The sequence below is a fragment of the Pseudophryne corroboree genome, chromosome 1 (assembly GCF_028390025.1).
Source record: "Pseudophryne corroboree isolate aPseCor3 chromosome 1, aPseCor3.hap2, whole genome shotgun sequence".
NCBI classification, from domain to species: domain Eukaryota; kingdom Metazoa; phylum Chordata; class Amphibia; order Anura; family Myobatrachidae; genus Pseudophryne; species Pseudophryne corroboree.
In genome coordinates, this window is record NC_086444.1 from 800,764,729 (window position 1) to 800,789,256 (window position 24,528).

A 24,528-nucleotide genomic window follows, 5' to 3' on the forward strand; every position below is an offset into this window, starting at 1 on the left:
AGCATGGACCTTGCTTTACATGTAAAAAAAAAACACTTATAAAATGTGTGCAACCACCCCACCTAAAAGCATGGGGTCTCCCAGAAATGTCCACTACCAACCGTGCTATTCTTTGTCATGCAGGGTTGGTGCACTATAGTAGGAAAATGTGAAGTGTGGGGTCCCCTCACCGTAGATCCAACCAGCACTACTCCGGTCAGTATGGGTCTGTATACTCTAGGTTGACCAGGCCTGCATCCCCTCATTGACTAACATTCGATTTGCAAATCAAATTCAAATCGAACTCAAAATCGAACTTCAAATTCCCTAATGAATAGAATAATAAGAGACAGGAAATTTGGGCTTCTAAACAGCATTCTATTGTTTGGAAATTGATTGTGATGCCTTTAAAAGTTCCCAAAAGCATGCTGGCCAGTGTGGCTGTAGGAATAATGGCTTTCCAAAGCTATGCTATGCTGTGCACCTACCTGCAGTATGCAAATCACCACCAGACTCCGATAACCCAGGAGCACCAATCAGAGCAACATCAGCAGCTTCATGAGGTACCCCGCAACCTACGCAGGTCTAAGTTCTTTCATTGTCAAATAAACCTGAATTCATTTTCTTCTGGTAAGGTCATTCAGATGTTTTGACTCTCACGTACCAACATAATGATGCTGTATGACCTCATCAGACACTGCATGGTCACATGGTCACATGCCGTGTCAGGTCTGCACGGCATGAAAGCATACACAGTCACACCTTTTAGTAGGAGTTTGTTGTGGCTGCCTCTCTTTTTGTGATGATGACCACCAGCATGGACCTTGCTTTACATGTAAAAAAAAACACTTATAAAATGTGTGCAACCACCCCACCTAAAAGCATGGGGTCTCCCAGAAATGTCCACTACCAACCGTGCTATTCTTTGTCATGCAGGGTTGGTGCACTATAGTAGGAACTATAAAAAAAACACTTATAAAATGTGTGCAACCACCCCACCTAAAAGCATGAAGTGTGGGGTCCCCTCACCGTAGATCCAACCAGCACTACACCGGTCAGTATGGGTCTGTATACTCTAGGTTGACCAGGCCTGCATCCCCTCATTGACTAACATTTGATTTGCAAATCAAATTCAAATCGAACTCAAAATCGAACTTCAAATTCCCTAATGAATAGAATAATAAGAGACAGGAAATTTGGGCTTCTAAACAGCATTCTATTGTTTGGAAATTGATTGTGATGCCTTTAAAAGTTCCCAAAAGCATGCTGGCCAGTGTGGCTGTAGGAATAATGGCTTTCCAAAGCTATGCTGTGCACCTACCTGCAGTATGCAAATCACCACCAGACTCCGATAACCCAGGAGCACCAATCAGAGCAACATCAGCAGCTTCATGAGGTACCCCGCAACCTACGCAGGTCTAAGTTCCTTCATTGTCAAACAAACCTGAATTCATTTTCTTCTGGTAAGGTCATTCAGATGTTTTGACTCTCACGTACCAACATAATGATGCTGTATGACCTCATCAGACACTGCATGGTCACATGGTCACATGCCGTGTCAGGTCTGCACGGCATGAAAGCATACACAGTCACACCTTTTAGTAGGAGTTTGTTGTGGCTGCCTCTCTTTTTGTGATGATGACCACCAGCATGGACCTTGCTTTACATGTAAAAAAAAACACTTATAAAATGTGTGCAACCACCCCACCTAAAAGCATGGGGTCTCCCAGAAATGTCCACTACCAACCGTGCTATTCTTTGTCATGCAGGGTTGGTGCACTATAGTAGGAACTATAAAAAAAACACTTATAAAATGTGTGCAACCACCCCACCTAAAAGCATGAAGTGTGGGGTCCCCTCACCGTAGATCCAACCAGCACTACACCGGTCAGTATGGGTCTGTATACTCTAGGTTGACCAGGCCTGCATCCCCTTATTGACTAACATTTGATTTGCAAATCAAATTCAAATCGAACTCAAAATCGAACTTCAAATTCCCTAATGAATAGAATAATAAGGGACAGGAAATTTGGGCTTCTAAACAGCATTCTATTGTTTGGAAATTGATTGTGATGCCTTTAAAAGTTCCCAAAAGCATGCTGGCCAGTGTGGCTGTAGGAATAATGGCTTTCCAAAGCTATGCTGTGCACCTACCTGCAGTATGCAAATCACCACCAGACTCCGATAACCCAGGAGCACCAATCAGAGCAACATCAGCAGCTTCATGAGGTACCCCGCAACCTACGCAGGTCTAAGTTCCTTCATTGTCAAACAAACCTGAATTCATTTTCTTCTGGTAAGGTCATTCAGATGTTTTGACTCTCACGTACCAACATAATGATGCTGTATGACCTCATCAGACACTGCATGGTCACATGGTCACATGCCGTGTCAGGTCTGCACGGCATGAAAGCATACACAGTCACACCTTTTAGTAGGAGTTTGTTGTGGCTGCCTCTCTTTTTGTGATGATGACCACCAGCATGGACCTTGCTTTACATGTAAAAAAAAACACTTATAAAATGTGTGCAACCACCCCACCTAAAAGCATGGGGTCTCCCAGAAATGTCCACTACCAACCGTGCTATTCTTTATCATGCAGGGTTGGTGCACTATAGTAGGAACTATAAAAAAAACACTTATAAAATGTGTGCAACCACCCCACCTAAAAGCATGAAGTGTGGGGTCCCCTCACCGTAGATCCAACCAGCACTACACCGGTCAGTATGGGTCTGTATACTCTAGGTTGACCACGCCTGCATCCCCTCATTGACTAACATTCGATTTGCAAATCAAATTCAAATCGAACTCAAAATCGAACTTCAAATTCCCTAATGAATAGAATAATAAGAGACAGGAAATTTGGGCTTCTAAACAGCATTCTATTGTTTGGAAATTGATTGTGATGCCTTTAAAAGTTCCCAAAAGCATGCTGGCCAGTGTGGCTGTAGGAATAATGGCTTTCCAAAGCTATGCTATGCTGTGCACCTACCTGCAGTATGCAAATCACCACCAGACTCCGATAACCCAGGAGCACCAATCAGAGCAACATCAGCAGCTTCATGAGGTACCCCGCAACCTACGCAGGTCTAAGTTCTTTCATTGTCAAATAAACCTGAATTCATTTTCTTCTGGTAAGGTCATTCAGATGTTTTGACTCTCACGTACCAACATAATGATGCTGTATGACCTCATCAGACACTGCATGGTCACATGGTCACATGCCGTGTCAGGTCTGCAGAAGCTGCTGTGTACTTTGCATTTCTTTGCTATGGGCTCCTTTCAGTCAGTTTCATGTAGAGTGCTAGGCATGTCCAAGCCTATCTTTAGCAGGCATCTGACCCAAGTAATGAGGGCATTGATCCCCCTGTGCAACACCTACAACAGCTTTCCCAGCCAGGAGTCACAGTGGCATGAACTTATGGTAGCTTCCTATAGTCTCTCAGGCATGCCTAATATTGTGGGAACTATAGATTGCACACACATTGTCCTAAGACTACCCAGGAATACTGCACATGTATATACGAACAGACATCATACATATTCCATGAATGTGAAGGTGGTCTGTGACAAAACTAAAAATTATGTGACTGGCTTTCCTGGTTCGTGCCATGATGCCTACATCCTCAGCAATTTGTCTGCAAAATTTGAGACGGGACAAATTTGAGGCGGGACAAATATCAATATGGTTGTTGGGTAAATTATTTTTTTGTGTTAATGAAGCCCCCCAACAGGTGATTTAGACTATGGCTGTTGCTCCTCGCTTCTGACTCCATTGTCAGATCTACAAACTTCTACAAGGTTTGTTACCAACAACTGACTATGTGAGCACAGAAAGTGGAAGACAGATTAGGGCTACACTTTTTGCCAACTACTGTATTTCAGCTGTAATTATTTTTCTTTTTTACAATGAAATAACACGAAATATGAATAATTATATTCTACAGTAAAGTGTTCATGTATAAAACAGTGTAAAGACAGATTTAGATTTTTTGGGGTAATTTTCTAATTTTGTATGGGCAAAAATCAGCCACTTTAAAGTTATATGCTTATCTAAAATTAATCAACAAACATTAGTTTTGTAACACGCAATCCTTATTTGTTGTCACAAGCAATCCTTATTTGATGATTTATGAAGCCAGAGTGCCCCACATGCTTCTCTCCCATGTTTTTGCCAACATATTGAGGCTTCAGATAATTCCACATGATTTAAAATCAATTAGAACTATTTCTGAAGGTTCTATTAAAAATGGTGATTTGTGGTCGATTTTGAGTCGATTTCCAAATCGACTATTAGTAAATATGGGTTAGGAATTGAAGTCTATGTTAAAGTATTGAAGTTTCTATAGTAGTTATAGTTAAGTGTAAAGTTCTATTACAGTAAATTTTGAGTCGATTTTATTGTTAGTAAATACCTGATTGTCAAATGCACCACCAAATCACCTCAAAATGGACTGAAACTGTAAATTGACTTTTATGAAATATACCCCCATGTTCCTGTGCCTTCCTGTTATATGCATCTCTACTAGAGGTGAGCAGGCCCGATACTCTGAAAACTGAGCACACCTACTTTCCGAGGAAATCTGAGTGCCGGCTAAGGTTTTCCCACCTTGCTCGAATTTCAAAATGAGACAAAATGTCATCTTCCAGACATCAGATATTGTGTGTTTTGGATTCGATATAAGTCACTCCCGTGTTGATACAGGTACTATATCACATATGACCACTGGAGAACTGTGTGCTGCTGAGCTAGATAATTTATAGGCAGTTAACAAAACATTTATTTTTATTTTTATATTGCAGGAACTTACATCTATATTGTTTGAGTGTGTCACACTGATGCTGTAACACTAAGTGTGTCACACTGGTGCTTAGCATTAATCATTTATGCAACTGCACACTGGTGTTTTTTGTGCACAATGAAGTTTTGGTGAAGTTGTCATTTGTGAAAAAACAGATTTTTTTTGTACAACGTGTGTGTGTGTGTTCAATAAAGCTCAGTAGGTGTCATGCCACTGCAATAATAAATATGAGCACTGAGTCCACAGTGTGAAGTTGTAGTTTGTGAAGTAACTGAAATAGTTGGTTGTTTTTTTACAACTTGTGTGTGTTCAACAAAGCTCAGTAGGTGCCATGCTACTGCATTAACATATATACGTACTGTGAGTCTGCAATATGAAGTTGTCATTTGTGAAAAAATAAGTATAAAACGACAAAAAATATAAAAAAACACATAAAAAAAAGTGTGTGTTTTAAGGGCCAAGCCATGAAATCGCATTAATAATATTTAAGTGATCTTAAAGTAGCAGTGTGAAGTTATCATTTGTTAAAAAAAAGGTGTTTTTAAACAAAAAAAAAAACTTGTGTGTGTTCAGGGCCAAGCTGTACCACCGCATTAATAATACAAGTGCAGTGAGCGGATGATCAGTTGATGGAAGAGCAGGAGCATCAATCAAGTACTAGTGCTGTGGCTACTGACAATAATGATGTTCCTTATATTAATACTTTAACATCTACTAAAGTCAGTTCTCAAGGGCATAGAGGCAGAGCCGGTGCTACCCACTCAGCAAGGGTAAGCAATGCAGGGAGGCATCCGGCTGCGGAGGTGCTCTGCCTGCTTTGATACCCTGCTACTGCTGCCGGCTGCTGTTGCACCTGTCAAACTGTTTGACAGGCAGTGGTGCCGGCAGAGGGAAGTGCGACTCTGGGCTCCCTGTGTTAGATCTCTCTGGCTCCCTCCTCTTTCCTCCCTGCTGCTCTCCCCCCCCCCCCCTACACCGCTGGCCAGAGCACACTGCTGCTGACAGCATGGTGGAAGAGGCTGGACACAACACAAGCTGTGCCTGCTTTGATACCCTGCTACTGCTGCCGGCTGCTGTTGCACCTGTCAAACTGTTTGACAGGTAGTGGTGCCGGCAGTGGGAAGTGCGACTCTGTGCTCCCTGTGTTAGATCTCTCTGGCTCCCTCCTCTTTCCTCCCCGCTGCTCTCCCCCCCCCCCTACACCGCTGGCCAGAGCACACTGCTGCTGACAGCCTGGTGGAAGAGGCTGGACACAACACTAGCTTTGCCAGAGCTTGGAGCGGAGCTGCAGTGCTCCAACTGCGGTGGCCTGAGCATATCCGGTCCGCCCCAACTCATCGTCCTGTCCAAACTCTGCCAGCAAAACAAGGCATGCTGGTGGACAAAGTTTAAGAAATTCAGAGGGACTGTGTCCCTACTGAGCTTCAATGGGGCAAAGTATTGGTATGCAGGGGACTCCCTTAAGGGGGGATCCCAGGGAAAGAAGGAATTACAGTATAGGGTGGTTGGGTGCACAGAGCATTATATGGCCGGTTCCTAGTGATGGATGCTAAACTATCCCTGCAACTCTGTGGTAATGGGCCCAATTCAGATCTGATCGCTGTTGTGCAAAATCACAAAGCGGGCGATTATCGAATGACTGCGCATGCCTATGCACCACAATGTGCTGGCGCATCACCAAACAGCGACGGGATGGTGAAAAATTTTTGATCGCAATGCGTTCACAAGGTGATTAACAGGAAGGGGATGTTTGGGGGTGGTAACTGGCCTTTTCTGGGTGTGTCAGGAAAAACACAGGCATTCCCAAGTATTTTCAGAGAGGGTGTGTGACGTCAACTCCAGTCCTGATCAGCCTGTTTGTATCGCACTGTAGGAGTAAGTCCTGGGTTACGCACAGACTGGAAGTTGCGATTAGATTTGCAGCTGTCCACTGTGTGGCGGAATTTTCGCACGGTGTATACATGCATTTGCACGCTTGCACGGGGCTGGTTTTCACTCTCTATGGGCAGCGGCTATCTGATTGCACAATAACGAGCAAATCTGAATTAGGCCCAATGTTTGGGATCAATTGATTTTATACTATATAGAAGGGATTTTCCATATTGTACTGTATATTACATTTCAAGAGTGATCATTCCGTTTCAGACCCTTTGGTGTTATATAGGGCACTCTTTTATCTGTTGTTCAGAAGGGTGTTTGTCAAGTGAATGTGCGTGTTAATGGGGTGTTCGCTGGATTATTGCAAATACTGTGAGATTCTGGTTGGCCAGTACAGTCAGCTTAACAGATTGTCTTAACATTGGGCTTGATTCAGAGGTTTATGCAGTAGCACAGTTTGTGAATCTTTGTAAGCAGCGGCAGCGCCGAAATATGTTAATTCTGCAAGAGACTTCAGAGCCCAGTTTTCTGGAACATGGTCATTGTGGGCCCTTCCTGCCCCCAAATGGCTGCAGCATATCAGTCATGCTGTGGCTTAAGGAGTAATGTGACCATCGTCGCAGACACAGATCTGCCCATGCACAGTACAGATCCTGCATTTACATTGATTTGAAAACATAAGTTATTTATGCAAACCATCAGGTTTGTGTATATCTCTGACTCTGAAAAAGAGTTTGTGTACTCAGCGCTAGTTGTGTACTGTAAAAATTTTTTATTGTTTAAACCTGAAATATAAATAAAAATACAACTAAAGTGTGCGGTCTGTCATATCGAATGATTGACTCAGTAAACTGTATGAATAAATATCAATAAGTACTTTATCAAATGATTGTTAAAAATAACATTACAAACGACACAAGCAGCATTTACTTAATAACAATTACTCAGTTATTTTACCGATAAATATGGCAAACAATATAATGAGGTTTCTTAGTTATAATACTGTATAAAATACAATTGCACTAGCGTCCCAGTGTTTAGTAAAAATAGTCCCGCAAGAATTTATAACAGTCTTATTGGAGGTGGACTTCAGATATGTAAGAACATATAATTACCCGTGTGCTGATTCCTTTTGTTGGGCACGGCTGCACTCCAGATAATTGGAGGCTTTTTGATGTTCTTAAGATATAACTTCACAGACTCGCTTACTTGTCACGGATATTTAGACCCCTCTGCGGAGGTCAGCAGCATTCAATCAGTGCGGGTAAGCAAATTACCGGACATTAGCGGCACAGCACTGCGGGAATCAGCAGCATTCAATCGGTGCAGGTAAGCAGATTACCGGACATTAGCGGCACAGCACTGCGGGGATCAGCAGCATTCAATCGGTGCAGGTAGGCAGATTACCGGACATCAGCGGCACAGCACTGCGGGGATCAGCAGCATTCAATCGGTGCAGGTAAGCAGAGTACCGGACATCAGCGGCACAGCACGAAGATCGATGTCTGTGCTCCTGGTGAAAAGCCGCCGGCTGCAGCGCCTGGCGTCTGGCAGATCGTAGAGTATTGTAGTATGGAAAGCCGTTAGCCGGATCAGACAACGGGTAATACTGTTCGGTAATTATATGTTCTTACATATCTGAAGTCCACCTCCAATAAGACTGTTATAAATTCTTGCGGGACTATTTTTACTAAACACTGGGACGCCAGTGCAATTGTATTTTATACAGTATTATAACTAAGAAACCTCATTATATTGTTTGCCATATTTATCGGTAAAATAACTGAGTAATTGTTATTAAGTAAATGCTGCTTGTGTCGTTTGTAATGTTATTTTTAACAATCATTTGATAAAGTACTTATTGATATTTATTCATACAGTTTACTGAGTCAATCATTCGATATGACAGACCGCACACTTTAGTTGTATTTTTATTTATATTTCAGGTTTAAACAATAAAAAATTTTTACAGTACACAACTAGCGCTGAGTACACAAACTCTTTTTCTGTCCTATAAAGTCGGCAACCTAGCTAGTTGCCGTACTCAGCTGCTGTTGTTACACAATTAATTAATTCCTTTTTTAAATTAGCGCCGGTTGAATATCCGATAGGGACAGGTGTCCTGATTTGGTTGTTCTTGGAAATCTTATTTATATCTCTGACTCTGGCCAAATGTACTGTATTTGGACTCCTCATACAGCGTATAAACCTTATTAAAATCACTACTCTGTTGTAATGTAAATAAGATACACTACTATGTGGTGCATTATGAATCAGGCACTACATACGGTATAATGTGAATAAGATTGTGTTACTTTGAATGGTGTCATTTGAATTGGGGGTACTATTGTCTGTCCACACCCATTCCTTGGTAGACCACACCCCTTTTTACGGCACTCACCAACGTTGTGCGCTGTCCCTTTATTATGTGAGGGAGGGCGCAAATGTATTGTTGCAGGGGGGTGCCAAACATCCTAGCACCGGCCCTGCATAGAGGGTTTAAGAAAGGGCACTGGAAATCAAAACAATATTTCACACAACACAGGGTAAGTTTACTGCCAAAAAAACATAAAATTGCCAACATGCTATTCACCACATGCAGTGGCAAGGAAAGGCTCTTGCCTTGGCCTTTATTTGCAATTGGTGGTTCTGGAACTGCTGTCAGTCAGGCATCTTCTTCTGTAACCTCACCTGATGATGCAGCACCTTGTTACTCAGAGTCTAGAGGTGTTAAATATAAAACAGGAAAATCAGTGCAAAAACCCCCCACTAAGGCAGAAGAAAAAACTGTGTTCAGAAACATCATAAATCCCTGAAAACAGTCTAAGGGCATCCATGTTACTGTAGCTATGTGAGAGCCTAACATTTCTGATACTGTACTCATAGAGAAGCCTCCTTCCACCACTTTTGCATCCTCACAAATATGAGCAGAACACAGATATTGAAAGAGAAATTGAGGATGCCACTGTGGAAGTGCAACATGATGAGGGAGGGGGTTATGTGTGTAGCTTACACCTTTTTTGAGGATGTTGGGTGTGTAAGTCAGGCACCAGTGGCAGCAGTTCTTGCCCGTGATAAGAAGGCCATTGTCATGCCTGGGCATTAGACCAAAAATTCCACCTCACATGTATGGAATTTTTTTTGCCCAAATCCTGACAACAATCGTCAAGCCATCTGTAGTGTTTGTAAAGCCATACTAAGTAGAGATATGGATGTTAACTATCTAGGAACTTCCCCACTTCTACATTATTTGCAAGGAGTTCATAAAATAGTACCGTGCAGTCCAGCATTAGCTAGCTCCCATCTCTCAGTAAGATCCCAGCACATGAAATCTCCACTGCCAACACCTTCATCATCAATATCCTCACTAATTATCAGAAGTAGTCCTCTTGCATTCAATTTGCTAAAACTAACTGACTCCTCCCCTATCCAGGATTCCTCAGACAAATCCTTGAATGTTACTGTAGGCCTGCTGCTGCTGCTGGGGATGAATCTTCATCCCAGAAGGGGACCAAGAAACCTACTAGTAGTTTCAAACAATTGACTGTAAAACAATCCTTTGCAAGAGGAAGCAAGTATGAAAGCTGCCATACAGTTGCTCAGTGGATCACTGAAGCCATGACAGCTATGATAATAATACACCTGTGGCCAATATCTGTGATTAGTGCCTGTGGTTTTAGACAGTTATTTGAGGTCCTCTGTCCCTGCTACCAAATTCCATCTCGGTTCCATTTTACTCAAAAAACAATTCCTCACCTGTACCAGGATGTTAAGGAAAAAAAATATTGACCTACAAAATGGCATTGTCCATTTAACAACAGATATGTAAACAAAGAGGTACTATACTATATAAACAAAAGATGCCATGACTGTGACAGCCCATTGGGTGGGTGTATCTCCTTTAACAGCAGCAACAGTATGTAACACAAAACACCAGCTCATTCACAGGTAGGATACTCTGTATCATAGGCTTCACTAAGTGGCATACCAGTGCCAACCTACTGAAAGCTAAGAGATGTCATAGAAAAATGACTTACCGCGATAGGACTCTCCTCAGGATTTGTAATTTCTGATAATGTAACAAATATTGAGAAAACATTACAATTGGGTGATTTTGAACATTTAACATGTTTTGTGAACACAATCAATTTGGTGGTACAGAATTTTTTTTTAAATGACATGGTCATCCAGGAAATGCTGTCTGTGGCCCATGTAGGAGATTGCAGCAGCTGCAAGAATAGTTAAATTTGCTATTCCATCAACTGAAGCAAAATGTTTTAATGAGGTAGATTTCCACCCGTTAAATGCTTCAGGGGATGGAGGAACAGCAAAAAGCCATCCAAGCTTACACAACAAGCCATGGCATGGGGAGAGGAGAGGGAATGTATACATACCTTAGTCTAGCACAGTGGAGAATAATTTCCCTGTTTTGCAAAGACGGGGTGTCTTTGCAAAACAGGGAAATTATTCTCCACTCCACTGAGTCAGGCAATTTCCTTACTTAGACTAATGGATAGGCAGCTTGTGAAACTGAAGGAGGATATGAAACAAAGCACTAAGTATGTTGGATTTATAGCTCAAGATCTTTATTCACTTCACCAGGACCAAGGGGTTGTCAACATCTTGATATGAGATCACTACATTTTGGCGACCAGACTTGATCCTAGGTTTAAGTCATAATTAGTGTCTATCTGTCCAAATGACACAGATATGAAGAGATGCAAAAAAACTCCTTGTAAGTAAATTAGAAGCTCTAGTGGCACTATGGCATCTCCTACTTCAATTTCTACTACAACTGCTGTTGCTGCCAGGAAAAAGTGAGGTTCACCAAGAGACCCACTGGAGATGAGGATGAGTCAACTCAATGCACCAGAGTGACACAACATTTTTGCATCTGGTCATTTCTGAAAGAATTTCCCAACATTAGTGTACCATGACTCAATCTGATACAGTAACCATAGAATGGTGGAGGATTATTTTAATGACAGTGTTCAAATAAGCATGTCAGACAGTCCCTTTGACTACTGGGAGGGAAAAAAGGCTATTTGGAGCCTATTGTACAAACTTGCTTTGGTGCATTTAAGCTGTCCACCCCCAGTGTGTACTCAGAAGATTCAGTATCCGCTGAATCGGTGTATCGGCTGATCAGCATAGGAGGCTACTTCCTCAAAATGTGGAAAAGATGATGTTCATAAAAAGGGATCTACAAATTCCAAGAAAAAGACCTTTCCAGCCAATTAAGTCAAAGACAAAGTACAGAGACTCCAGCGAGTATGAGTTCATCTTATGTGATGATGATGTTAACAATAATGAGAGTGAGGATGAGGATAAGAATGACCTTTTAGTAAACCCATTGGTAGGTTGTTTTGTGTGGGCCCAAACAAACCAAGCACTTCAGCCACAAAAGTCTCAGTCCCTGCTGCTGGAGTGCTTGGTTTGTTAACCTGTGCAAGTCCTTTTTAATATCCAACATAAGGATGGGAGGACACTTTCAAGAGCAATTCCATCTTGCACCACTTTTCTGTTCGGCCACTGCTTTGTTGCAATGTTTCATAGATGTGCTATAAACTACTGTGTGTTTGTGCCACTGCTCCATTGCTTAGTAACCAGCCACCTCACTCCAGCCTTTGTGGCTGACCTATTGGTGCTACATGTTTGATTTGTAGGCAAGGATTTATAAATGTTCATTTAATAAAGCTGTAGTCTAAAGCCTACTAGCTTTCCTTTCCCCAAAAACTGTTATCCAGTTTGTATTGTGAGTGTCTTGAAAGAGGTTCATTTGTTTAGAATCGCAAATTTGGATTCCAGGGTCCAAGAATGAGACACGTCAGTGGATGAAGTTAGTCCGGAAAGTCTGCAAATACATTTTCAGGTAGTGCATTTTGTACAAGTGGAACTTAAATAGTAAACCATTGCTACCATCAAGAGAGACAGCTGCATTTGGCATCTATGATTCAACTCATGAGTGACATACTGTAATGTCACTTTTTCAGTGATTTTAATGTGTTGCATCAGCTATGAGCCATTGTCCTAATTTGAGTAACCAAGGGGGGGGGGCATCCTTTCTTCCCACCTGCCATGGGAAGAAGAAGTGGTAATGGGATCATTGCATCCAACTTGGGGCTTGCACCCTCCCTGATAGTAAATAATAACAAGTTAGAACTGCTGTTCTGTACAGTTTGACATAACACATGCACTAAACGCTTGGGTGGCCTTGATAAATTGACTAATAGTTATATGAGTACCAAATCAAGTAACCTTGCATTACATATCTTTTGTGTCATTATTTAACATCCAAGAGTTTCTTGGAATATTATTATTATTTATTACCAGTTATTTATATAGCGAACACATATTCCGCAGCGCTCTACAGAGAATATTTGGCCATTCACATCAGTCCCTGCCTCAGTGGAGCTTACAATCTATATTCCCTATCACATGCACACACAGACACATTCACACTAGGGTTAATTTTTGTTGGAAGCCAATTAACCTACCAGTATATTTTTGGATTGTGGGAGGAAACCGGAGTACCCAGAGGAAACCCACGCAAGTACACCCCGTACTTACAAACTCCGCACAGTTATGGCCATGGTGGGAATCGAACTCATGATCTCAGTGCTGTAAGGCAGTAATGCTAACCATTACACCATCCATACTGCTATGTTAATTTTACAAGTTTTTATGTATTTCAATAGTTTTAAATAGTTTTTTGGTTTGTTTGTTTTTTTAATTTGACCCAGAGTGGATAGTCAACCATTTATTTTTATCCCATACAGTATGTGCTTTTTTTATTGTGTTCCATACAGTTGACTACTGAATTATGCATTGCTTTGATATTAGTTTTGTTAGGATTAATACATTAAAAGCTTTAGTTTATTTGTACAGGTTGAGTATCCCTTATCCAAAATGCTTGGGACCAGAGGTATTTTGGATATGGGATTTTTCCGTATTTTGGAATAATTGCATACCATAATGAGATATCATGGTGATGGGGCCTAAATCTAAGCACAGAATGCATTTATGTTACATATACACCTTATACACACAGCCTGAAGGTCATTTTAGCCAATATTTTTTGTAAGTTTGTGCATTGGACAAAGTGTGTGTACATTCACACAATTCATTTATGTTTTATATACACCTTATACACACAGCCTGAAGGTCATTTAATACAATATTTTTAATAACTGTGTGTATTAAACAAAGTTTGTGTACATTGAGCCATCAGAAAACAAAGGTTTCACTATCTCACTCTCACGCAAAAAAGTCCGTATTTCGGAATATTCCGTATTTCGGAATATATGGATATGGGATACTCAACCTGTATGTGTTTTCTGTAGTATTTTTACCAATTCTACTATTGTTATATAAGCAGGTCACATACTGTCATCATTTTGGTTATTTGGATAAATCAATACATAAGCCTAGTGGCTTAGTTTGGACATTGTTTACATATGAGAACTTAAAATGCAGTTTCGGCTGAACACAATATTAAAATTAATAACAAATGAAAATTTAGATGTATGACTGACATTGAATTATGCTATAAAGTATAGGCAACACTAAGAACAGCATCATTAAATATCTCTAATTCATATAACCCTACCATGATGACAACATAAAAGCTCCAACCCTCGTGTTTAAAAAAAAAAAAAAGCACGAAAAAAAAAACATATGGTATTGCTGAAGATTGGAAAGAGAGCTCAGGGTTAGAGGTCGACACAGTGAGAGGTTTTGCTGTTTAATAGGTTATCTGTGGATCTGCAAAGCCAAAGTGTAATTGGGTTCTGTGGTATGATTTTGGTCTGTAATTGATATGATCTTTGACAGTTTTCAAATTTAAGCTTGTGAGATTTTTTTAAACTTGTTGCCAATATAAATTTCAATTGGAATGTAATGTACTAGACTGCAATTTGCTTGAATACAAAAATAATAATTATTTTAATAAATATATTTTATTCAGTCAGGTTCTATACTTATCAAGGTAAAACAAGATTTCAACTGCGTGCAAAAAAAATTCACAATTCAAATTATTTGTTATAAAAATTTGGGGCCTTTTATTCAGAGGTGCACGGAGACACGCCAGCAGCTACGTCATTTGCCACACAGCGGGCCTAATTTAGTTCTGATCGCAGCAGCAAATTTGTTAGCTAAAGGGCAAAACCATGTGCCCTTTATATATATATATATATATACATAAATATACATATATATATATATATATATATATATATACAAACATATTATATATACATATACATACATATATATGTATATATACATACATATATATACACACACACATCTATATACAGTATATATATATATATATATATATAAAGATTCACAATAGTATACATACAGTACCCAGAAGCTGCAGAGGACACAGTGAGGAGGACATATGGAGTTGCTATGCATGAGCAGCAGCTCCCTCTCACTGACAGACGCTGTAGGGAGACTGCTGGCAAGAGCTCCCTGCAGCGGTAGCTGCGATCGCGGCTTTTCTTGAGACGGAGACACAGCTGTCTCCATCTCTAAAAAGTAAATTCAATTCATCAGGGGGGGTTTCTGTGCAACCAGAAACCCCCCTGCGTGTGCTACTGATCTTGGCGTGCACTTAGATGCACAATTGGTGCATCATTGCTTGCAAATGAAGAATGCATCAGACATATTTCTTCATCTGAACGTGGCTTCCTCTGTCTGTACTACTGCTTCTTTAGACGCAGGTGCTGTCAGCAACATGACCGCATTGTGCACAGTATCTGGCTGGCCACCCCCAGGAATGTCCACTGAAAATCTATCTCTTGGCATGCAATTTTGAACTGCACCTCAGAGCGCTACCCATCAGGATGCATGTACAGAATGGAAACATCAGGAGCTTACGTGCGACATCGCCACTGTGTCCAACTCTGAATAAGGCCCTTTATGAGCAGGTGTCTCACTTAAGGATCCATATGTACTCTCTGGAAAGAGATAAATGACAAGCCAATCAGCTTCTAACTGCCCTGTTACAGGCTGTGTTTGAAAAAATGACAGGAGCTGGTTGGTTGGTGTTATGGGCACTATGGGGTGTGCAGAGCCTTGGAGAGAGATAAAATGGGTGGAGATAAAGTACCAATCAATCAGCTCCTAACTGCCATTATTCAAACCCAGTCTGTAACATGGCAGTTAGCAGTTGATTGCCTGGTACCTTATCTCTTTCCAAGGGTTAGTGCATTGACACCTGTGATAGTTACATAGTTGCTTAAAAACAAAAATATAGCCATCTAACTATACAGAACTGAAGAAAATGATTAGATATATTTGAATTCTAATGATATGACAGTATTAATCACACAAAATGTCAACAGCATAAAAATAGCATATCATCTGTTAACTCAAAATGGTTTGTTTTACAGGTTAAAAACTTTATATTTTTGAATAATTCACAGGGCTGTGAAACAAATATTTTTCTAATGTTTTAGTCTCCATGATTAAGCAGTCAATGCTGTCAGTTATGTTCTTATAAGCCTAGTTGGATCTATTTCATGTTAGAGAAAGAGCTCAGATAAATCCGGGAAAGCTTAATGTTTATCCAATGTGAAAATAATTACTCAAAGTGTTATTCTTAATCCAGATAATTAGAGCGAGGAAGGGAAGATCAGTGTCATTGTGAATTATTCCCTTGCAATTGACTCTTGGTCCTTGTAAGTTTCAGGTGAAGATGTGAATGGATAAAGGTTAGATTAGATATAATCCAAAGTAGCTGCAACCTTAATCTGTTATGATACAAGGATGATCACTTAAAAAGAGCTGGATTGTAGGAATGTTTCTGGTTGGATAAGATGCTGTTCAGCAGGGACTAGCCTTAAACAGTGCTTAGCTCCATGTCACAGCGTCTGTAAGTACTTGTGCATGACTGCATAGTATCATATAATATTATAAGACAGTCCCTAGGACTTCACTACCCAGGACAGCACTAAACACAAACACACACGTTTTCTAATTAAAAAGATATGTATAGGAAAAAACAGAGTTTGGATATTTGTACCCATCTGAACTACAATCCGACTAGAGAAATCAACTATCTCTTATGGCAGCTTGCAGAACATGATGGGAAATGTAGTTGGACAACTGAAGGAGCACATTGAAGTTTCTGAACTCTATATATGATACTGTATGATCTGAAAACATGCCAGAAACTAGAATCTATTTACATCTGCCCTTTGGAGAAGCACGTCTGATTATTTACTTCCATACTACTGCTATATTTAGTTTATGCTTTGCTATGATTCAAAGGCAAGCTTTTGTTTGAGTGCTGTATTCCAGAACTACATGCTGTATGTCTTTTAACACTTAACACGAAAGGTTACTCTGGCCTCTGACATGTGTGTGACAGGGTACATTCAGATGAATTCATAAAAAAAATAAAAATTGTGGGGTCTGTGATTGACAAAATAGGCAGGGCCCACTCCCGGGGGCTGGAGACTGTGAATACTGTGGGCGGAGCTATAGCAGGGATGGAGCATAAAGTCGAGTGCAATCCGTAAACCAGTTTAAAAATAAAAATTGTCAAAGTTTGGGCTGTGGGGGTGGGTTTTATTATAACATGTCCATCTATAATATAAATTATGTTATACCCTAGTCCTGCCTCAGTCACCTCAGGATAAGTACATAAATACACTCAGGGTTGCTCCATCTCAAACACACATAGTGTATATACCACAACCTTCCTCTCACACACATATATATCTCCAGGCCTGCCCCAGCCATCTCCATCTCACATCCATATACCCAGCCACCTACCTCCCATGCATATATGCTCCTGCCCCATCTTATACCCCAGCCCTGTCCCATCCACCTCAATCTCTCACACACACACACACACACACACACACACACACACACACACACACACACACACACACACACACACACCAGCAATCTACACTTCACCCAAATATACCCAGTCCTGTGCCCATTCACCTCCCTCTCTCACACATATTCCTCAGCCACCTACCTCTCACACATATATAGTCCAGCCACCTCCCTCTCACACACATATCCTTCAGCCACCTACCTCTCACACATATAACTCAGGCACCTCCTACTCACACATAAACCCACATATCCCTCAGCCACCTAACTCTCATACATATATGCTCCTGCCGCTTCACCTCCCTCTCACACGTGTATACCCCACCTCCCTCTCACATATATATATATATATATATATATATATACACCCTATCCCTTCCTAACCAATGTCAGATTAAGTTTTCCAGTGTGATAGTTGGTCCGCCTCGATCCTGCACACACTATGTTGCCTCACCTCTAACTGCTGTTAAACATTATGCTTCCTTGTGTTCCTATGTATTTGTTAGTCCATATTGTCAGCGGTTTTGTCACCTCCATTATGGCAGCCATTTTGTTGAGGAAATTTATATAGTTATGCACTCATCAGCAGCTCCTGTCTGGGGCCTGCGCATGTGCGATAAAGTCAGATGGCAATGAGACATTACTGTCTCCTGAAATCTTGTGTAAAGCTGATGTTGTATTGGGAATGTTTAGTTTGTAGAGTCCTTATTTACCGCAAAAGAAATCCCTTGGTGCTAGTCAGTGTCGGACTGGGGCATGTAGGGCCCACTGGGGGGGTGCAGTGGTAGGGGCCCATGATAGGAGTGTGGCCAGTCTACAGAGGGGGTGTGGCCTGCTACCTCATTAGTTTTACTAACCATTAGAGAGTGCAACGTCTGGGCCCCTTCATAAATATATACAGTAAATTCAGCTGCTGCATGCATGATAATGTACCAGATTAATAACAGCAATTCACTGTAGAAAATACACCATAGTCCAGTATAAGGTAACATATGTATAATGTATAATTCAAGTGCACAGTCTGGAACCTGACCCTTAGAGCAGAAGGTTGGGCCCCAGGCAGTAGGGCCCACCGGTGGTTTCCCCTGTACCCCTGCGGGCTAGTCCAAGCCTGGTGCTAGTAAAGTTTAATGCTATAGTATCCGTGTATGAAAGTGCAAAACAGCAGCTCATTTAGTGAATTATAAATTAATCCAACTAAAATACCAGACTTGTAAAAAATATGACAAGGCACATCAGTGCAAAAATTAGCCATTTAAGATAAATATAATGCATAAAATATGCAATAAACGCTAAAATACAAGTTCAGAAATAACATCTTAATCAAATTATTTAATAAGGTCACTGGCCTTTTAAAATGTAAACATGCTACAAGAATTTGTCAATAGTAAAAACCATCTGGAGTTTGCATTCTAAACAGTCCCAGTGATAGTGTCATAGGAATGAACAGTCGGATTCAGTAGGATTTCCCGACAGTCTGGTACCCGGCGGTCGAAATATCGATGGTGGAATCCCGACAGTCAAAATTCCGACATTGAGTGCAGCGTGTCCTCTCACTGGCTCACTGAGGTCGCCATGCTTCAGGCTCGGTGGTGAGCTTTACCTGCCACACTGTTATATTCGTCCTCAGGTGGTGGTGTGGACCACCACCCTAGTGGGAATGCCGAGCAGCCATCAGGATTTCGACCACTGGGATTTTGTCTGCTGTTGGTATACCGGCTTCGGTATTTCGTCCACCGGGACCCCGACTGTTGGGAACTTAACTGCATCCCGAACAGTCAAATAGTCTGTTATACAGAAAAAAAAGTATTGGGTTTTTTGGGGTGCTCCTTTTGAAATACTTTGCTACCCCTTGACTACACCAAGGATCTATCCCTGAAGATCCAACACGTAAACATATATATGGAGTGGAATTGGAAGTGCAAGTTGGCGCTGAGATGTGGAAGGTGATAAAATATGTTATGGGAAAAGTGGAGATGGGGTGAATAAACTGGAGAGAATATTTATCCGGCAGAGGATGAGTTTGATGATGTGTTCTGGGTCTTTGATTGTCGTCTGATGTGGAAATTTCCTCAGATTCTCGTCAGTAATATGCAATGGAATTTCAGGAGACTAGGGTCTGTGAATAGGCTGCAGCCTCTTTAATAACGGTAAGTGAACGTTCTATTTTGATCGACTTCTTTCTGGCTCAATCGTAATTTTATACTATTCTTTCATGGAATGAGGTTTAATTGATAAGCCGAGAGTTTATTTGTTCGATATAATAGTAGGTGCGCACCGCAATTTACACAGGGTGCGGTGTGGATAAACCTATCATGGTTTCTTTAACATTATAAAGGGACGTCAAAAATCCCAGGTGGGATGGACTCTGGGATAAGGGTACACTTCAGTGCGTACCTAAACTCACATGGAAAAAAGATGATATGCTCCTATAAAGGTATCTTTTCGTACAGCAGAAAATGTGTACTGGTACTCACGGATAAGGTGAAGTTTTTCGTCACATCAAAGTATCTTTTCCGCTCACAAACACATAGTGTGTATAAAAGTAAAAAATGTAAAACAATAATATAATAGGATACCAACAATTTCTAAAAACAAAATTTTCCTTTAAAAAAGAAACACGTTGTCCGTGTCATACTCCGCCCTATCCGGAGGGCAGGATTGACCCAAACTATATTCAACCAATAAATGGACCAGTTCCAAAAAAGGTTAAACAGAATGCATAGAGTCATACCTTCCTCCAGATGCGTAGAGTCACTTCACAGCAGCCAAGGGGTTTTCCACCAATGCGTTTCGAGTTAACAACTCTTTATCAAGGCTACTCATCTGTAGTAAGGTATGACCCCTAAGCATTCTGTTTTAAATTTTTGGAACAGGTCCATTTATTGGTTGAATATAGTTTGGGTTAATCCTGCCCTCCAGATAGGGCAGAGTATCACACGGCAAACGTGTTTCTTTTTTAAAGGAAAATTTTGTTTTTAGAAATTGTTGGTATCCTGTTAAATTATTGTCTACATTTTTAACTTTTATACACACCATGTCTTTGTGTGCTGAAAAGATACCTTGATGCGACGAAAAACTTCACCTTATCCATGAGTACCGGTTTGCATTTCCTGCTGTACAAAAAGATACAATTATACGAGCATATCATCTTTTTCAGATGTGAGTTTAGGTACGCACTGAGTGTACCCTTATCCCAGAGTCCATTCCACCTCGGATTTTTGATGTACCTTTATAACGTTAAACTATGATAGGTTTATCCACACCGCATCCTACATCGGGCTACATCAAAACGCCATTACACACTACTTAATCTTCTAGATCTCTCTGCTGCATTTGACACTGTTGACCACTCACTTCTCATACAAATACTACAATCCCTAGGTCTACAGGACACAGCCCTTACTTGGTTCTCATCCTACCTATCTAATCGCTCTTTCAGTGTTCACTTCTCTGATTCTACCTCTTCTTCTCTACCTCTATCAGTTGGAGTACCGCAGGGCTCAGTCTTGGGTCCTCTGCTGTTCTCAATCTATACATCATCTCTTGGTAAACTAATCAGCTCCTTCAGATTTCAGTATCATTTGTACGCTGATGATACTCAAATCTACCTATCCTCCCCAGATTTATCACCATCTGTTTTGGCTCGTGTCACTGAATGCCTGACTGCCATTTCATCTTGGATATCATCTCGCCACCTCAAACTTAACATTTCCAAAACAGAATTATTTTCCCACCAGCCAAGAGTAGTTACCAACCTGATATCTCCATAACTGTTGCCAATGCGACCATCCACCCCACCCCACAAGCTTGCTGCCTAGGTGTCACCCTTGACTCTGAACTGTCCTTTGTTTCACACATTCAATCTGTCTCTAAATCATGTTACATACACCTAAAAAACAGTTCCAAAATATGCCATTATCTTACACAAGACACTGCAAAAACTCTAATCCATGCACTCATCATCTCAGATTCTGTGATAAATATCTTCTTTTATTATTTTAATCATTTCCCCCCTGGGAATATGGCTGCATATTGGGGTGGGAGGCAGCAGGCGAGGTGCCTCCCACTGCTAACACTATGTTCAGGTAGCGGGGAATGGGCAGTGGGGAGGGTCAAGCCATGGGCTGTAAAAGCCCATTGAAAAATCAATGTAAAGCGGCACCTACACTTGTGCCTTAATGACAGGGACGTGCATTCAGCCTACCTGAATGCACGCTCCTGTCAGTCCCATAATGTGATTGGCCCAGCGGATCCAGTGGATCTTCTGGCCAGTGGGCACATGCAGTGGCGTGACGCTGCGGGCATTGTGGTGGTGGGACCCGGTGGAGAAAGGGTGGCTGGCGGCGGACCTGGATCCGAGAGGATCCAGTCCCTGCCAGCCATTCTGCAGAGTTCGGCAGCAGAGAGCGGCTTCCCATTTCAAAAATGGCGCCTCAGCATCATTGTTGAATTTCAAGATGCATCATCGCACTGCACTGGTCAGTCCGGCAGCGGGGAGGGAGCAGGCAAGAGCTCCCGAAGACGCCGGAAGCCCTGGGGTGGTGGCGGCCATGAAAAGAACTTAAAGGCCACCGCCCCACAGGTGAAGACGCCAGAAGCCCTGGAGTGGCGGCGGCCATGAAAAAGAGCTGAAAGGCCGCCGGCCCCAGGTGAAGGTCCAGCACAATAAATTATTTAAACATCAGGCGTTGTGTTTTTATTTTAATATTTTCTTTACAGGCGGACTACAGGTGCCAGTGGGCCCTTAATGTCCGGGCATGCTGGCACTTGTGGATCTCCAGGTGCCGGCATGCTGGGGCAGGCTTGCTGGGACCTGTAGGCCAACTGTAAAGAACAATATTATTATGCCATGAACCCTGCACCCCTGGTGGCGGTGGGTGCGGAGTTCATGGCATAATAATATTGTATTGAGAGGCTTGGGATGGGAATGAGAGATGCAGCAACAAGCAATGCACTGTGGATATGATTAGGGCAGGAATACCATTATCCTAATAATTGAAATAAAAGGCATAGACGCTATTATATATTTTAGTGTCTATCCATACTGCATATCAAGTAGGAAAACTACCTCCATGAAAACATTTGGAGTGATAGATACACAATTGCTGCCACTCAATTCTAATGCCCAATATTATACATGTTGAATTAATGAGGAAATCTCTCCTATAAGAATCATGTTATGATTTTGAGAACCATGTGGCAAGAAACAGTGAGGCTATAGTTATTATATACAGAATCAATGAGCCAGCGCTGTTTAGTAAAAGAAACATAATAACAGCTCAGCTGGACGCATATTTTCTCCTAACTGTTCAATGCTATCTAAGGTAGTGTACAGTTGTATTATTAGTATTGGATAGCAACATAGAAGGCAGCAATGTGAATGGTGCTTATTCATTTCTGTGCACAAAGAGATGATTGAGCCAGCACTGTTTAATTAAAGATACACAGCAACAGTTTGGCTGGACACATATCTCTGTGCAATCCTCATTGCTACTTACATATTTATACTGTCAGTATTAGATAGGTAACAAAAAAGTAACAATGTGAATGGCGTTTACTAACTCAGGGCATAGAGAGCTGATGAGCTATAATGATTAGTGGCCATATCGCATGGACTGAGAATGAAACAATAATATAAATAGAGGTACCTCATTATAAAGTTACCAACCAATACAGATATTGTATGTATCAATTTGAATAGACATATGTTTTTGAACTGCAGTTCTGTTTTTTTATACTGGTCTGGTAACAGATGGGGTTTGTTTAAAATAAAGGTGAACAATAGTGGCAACTATAAGCCGTTAGGCTAGCTATTAAAACAACCTATTATAAAGCTAACACTACAGTCAGCAGACAATATTGGGATTATAATTATCAGCAGCAATTAACAAATCTGTTCAGCAGGAATATTACAGATTGTGGTGATGCATAAAGCCAGAGAAGCTTTTAATCACAAACCGAGGATATAGGGTATAAATACTGTATATACTACCATAGAGAATACATATGTGGCAAATAACTGCATATATATTTGTCAACAGTCTTTGTGGAGCAGATGTTTCTTCTCTATATTGGATCATCTATACAGATTGGACCTGCATAATAGACATGGCCTAATTATATATAAAAGCTGAAATCAGCTATAGGACTAAGAATTTTATGGCCATTTGTCAGCAGAGTCACTCTACATTATCTGAATAATATAACTATATGATATTATTACATTTGTCTGCAATAACAAACCTCACATGGAGGCACATTCCCATGATTAGTCTGCATAATAGAAGTAGTTTAGGCATTATTTTATGGGAATAGGAGTTTACTCTAAGATATTGGATACATAATAATCTTTATACTAGTGATGAGCGAGGTTCGGTTTTACTCGGTTTTACTCGGTTTTACTCGGTTCTCAAAACGGCATCTTATTGGCTATCCAAAACACGTGACATCCGTGAGCCAATAAGATGCCGTTTTGAGATCCGAGTAAAACCGAGTAAAACCGAATCCGCTCATCACTACTTTATACACCATCTAAGGCCAACATATTGTTCACCATTCAGTGGTTTATGAAGAATATTGAAATCAATACCATTCATAGATAAATCTTTTTGAGAACCTCACCAATGCTATCCAATATGGGTTATTTCGGAAGTACACACCATTGGTTCTAATCGACAATATAGTTAATAATTACTAATAGACCCTTGAGGAAAGTCCCAGTTACAAGCATGAAACAAAATAAAATTACTGGAATCAAAATAAACGACAGCACACAGTAAACCATGTTTTAACAAGTTGTGATATATAATTTATTTAGTATACATTTTTTCTCACATATATATTTTTTCACATTGAAAATATTAAAAGTTATATTTTAGATACATTTTTTCTTCTTAGAAGTGCACAAAGAGACAATCCTTTTCTATCCAATGTTGCTTGTCATTTTTATTGTCTATGGCAGCACCCCCTACTATTGACTGATGCATAAAGGTCCTATGCCAGGCCT